Source organism: Triticum aestivum, chromosome 5A (genome assembly GCF_018294505.1).
Source record: "Triticum aestivum cultivar Chinese Spring chromosome 5A, IWGSC CS RefSeq v2.1, whole genome shotgun sequence".
Lineage (NCBI taxonomy): Eukaryota > Viridiplantae > Streptophyta > Magnoliopsida > Poales > Poaceae > Triticum > Triticum aestivum.
Window position 1 is genome coordinate 485,918,229 of NC_057806.1, and position 2,931 is coordinate 485,921,159.

At 52.6% G+C, this 2,931-nt stretch overlaps 1 pseudogene; it reads right to left on the reverse strand.

Annotated features, from left to right (window-relative positions):
* Nucleotides 1-427: 427 nt before the first annotated feature.
* On the reverse strand, nucleotides 428-1,887 carry LOC123107290 (probable sarcosine oxidase; annotated as a pseudogene).
* Nucleotides 1,888-2,931: the final 1,044 nt, after the last annotated feature.

Consider the following 2,931-nt stretch of genomic DNA (forward strand, 5'->3'; position numbering starts at 1 on the left):
CTGGATCTCAGTCCTGTATCTACAGCCATCGATCGTAGCTAGCACATCCAGCTGCACATGCAACGATCTTTATATAAGGTCCTGCCGGCCAGATCGAAGCTCTCACGCGCTAGACACAACAAATTACTCCAACCGTTCTTAAATATAAGTATTTTTAAAAATTTCAATACGGACTACATACATATGTATATAGACATATTTTAGAGCGTAGATTTATTTTTTTTGCTTCATATGTAGGCCGTATTGGAATCTCTAAACGGTCTTATATTTAGGAACGGATGGAGTAGTTTGGGTTGAAGCTATAAGCACATGCACAGTCCTCTCCTTCCTCGCGTATCTCTGCCCAGCTGGCGATTCTGGCATGCATGAATGGGAGACATGACAAGTCTGCATCAGCAACGTACATGCAACTGATCGAAAGTTCACATAAATATACTACTTCTATTTCATTTGGCGAGAAACAAAAAACACATGAAAGTTGCACATAGTTCAGCAGTACCGCTGCACAGATTGTTGGTATGGCAATTGCGGTGGTCACCACTTGGACGACAACACCACCAAATAATTTTCATCCTATGAACTTGTAGCGTTTCCCATCGGGTCGCCGTCGAACCGTTCGATCCTGAAGTGTGTGAGCTCCACGCCGGCCTCCGCCGCCGTAGTCGACTCACCGTCCAACGCCAACTCAGCGAGGATCCTCCCGATGGCGGGGCCCATCTTGAACCCGTGACCGGAGAAACCGGCGCCAACCACCACGTCCCTCCCAAACTCCTCCCCGCCCAGGAAGTCGATCACGAAGTCCTCGTCGGGCGTCATGGAGTACATGCACGCCTGCCGGAGCACCGGCCCGCCGGCAGTGTCGACGTGGCCCGGCATCACCTCGTCGATCCACCGTGCTACGGGATCCGCCAGCCCACCCACGCCCTCGCCGGTGCCGATGGTCCAGTCCCTGCTGTCCGGGTCACACGGCGGCCCCCCGTGCATGGCGATCTTGATCAGGCCCGGGTACTCCATCGACGGCGTGCTGTAGATGCACGGGTCACCGTAGCTCGAGAATGTTGGGAAGCCGGCCTCCGTCGTGAGCTCGCGCTTGTGCCCGGGCTTCAGCTTCCAGTAGCAGAGGAGTGTGTGGAGCGGCTGCACGGGCAGGTCGAAGCCGGTGACGGACTTTACCAGCTTGCTCGTCCATGCGCCCACCGTGATGATGCACTTGGCGCCATGGAACTTCTCGCCGCTTGATGTCTTCACCACGATCTTCGTTCCTTCTCCTGGTCAAAAGATTTCAAGTTTTGTTACTTTGATTACTTTGATCTGTCGTGTGGAAATAAACTACTGTACCTTGCTTTGCGACGTCGATCACCTCCGTCCTGTCCCTCACGACGGCGCCCATCTTGGCGGCGAGCGCCTGGAACATGGCCACGGCCTTGGTCGCCTTGATCACCCCGCCCAGCTCGCTGCTCGCCGCCGCCCACCCCTCCGGCACCCTGAACGCCTCCGCCCACGCCGGCCGCGGCGCGGTCCCCGTCGGGGCGAGCTCGGTGGCGCCGCTGGCGACGACGGCCCGGAAGTTGGGATCGTCCCGGGGCCCCAGGTCGAGGTGCGGGGTGGGCGTGAGCACGGCGTACCCGGCGTCCCGCTGGGCGTCGTCCCAGAGGCGGCGCGCGAGGCGGACCATGGGCGGGTAGTGCGGCTGCGGGTAGGTGTCGCGGATGGCGCGGGACTCGCCGTGCGACGAGCCGCGGTGGTGGAGGAGGTCGAAGCGCTCGAGCAGGAGCACGCGCGCGCCGCGTGCGCCGCGCAGCTGCCCATGAGGCCCGCGCCCACCACGATCACGTCGAAATCGGACGAGCGGTCGGCAGGAGGAGCAGCCATGGTTGCTGATCGGGGAGATGGGAGGAGGGTACGAGGCGCTGAGCCGAGGGAGCGGCGGGGAGCGGCTGGCTTTACGGTAGGTGGGTAGGGTTTTATGGAAGGAATGGTTTATAGTACTGTAGATAATTGGAAGCATCGTGGCCCTCCAACCAGAGTCATCAAACGGTACGAATCGCTCCCGTCCACGCGCCGCGGTCTGAGGGAACCACCTGCAGACCGAATAAGGCCTTTCCTAACTAGTTGTGCGCGTAACCTGAATCTCGCTCGCACAAACTGCTAGGGATCCGAGCCGGCTGGCCCACTAGGTCCCAGGACTGGAAATCACCGCTGCCTTTTTTCCAACCAGTATACAGTACCAATACAATCACATCATATTATTCCATGCCTCCACATCGTACCTAAAGCCTACTCTCCAGTCTATAGCATACACCACCACCGGGACGAGCTAATTATTCTATCTTATTTTGCTATTGCTGCAATGGACTTCCATGCATGCAGTTTATTGCAACTTTTGGACAGAAGTATACACGGACATTTTGAATGTATCAATCCCACTTTAACAAAAACTGAACACCCGGAGAACGTCTTTGTAAACATAACTCTACTTTTACCAAGGGTAAACTTTACGAACTATTACAATTACCTAGCTGGCACTTTGTATGGAAATTCTGAAGAACTTTGTGGTATAATTCAATAAACTTTATTGTTGTATGTGGTGGTAATTTTTCCAATTGATAATTTTTTTACGAAATATTACAATTACCTAGCTGGCACTTTGTATGAAAATTCTCAAGAACTTTGTGGTATAATTCAATAAACTTTATGGTTGCATATGACGGTGATTTTTGCCAATTGCTATTCGTTTATGAAATATTACATTTACCTAGCTGGCACTTTGTATGAAAATTCTGAAGAACTTTGTGGTATAATTCAATAAACTTCATGGTTGCATATGATGGTAATTTTTGCCAATTGCTATTTTTTTTACGAAATATTACATTTACCTAGTTGGCACTTTGTATGAAAATTCGGAAGAACTTTTTGGTATAATTCAATAAA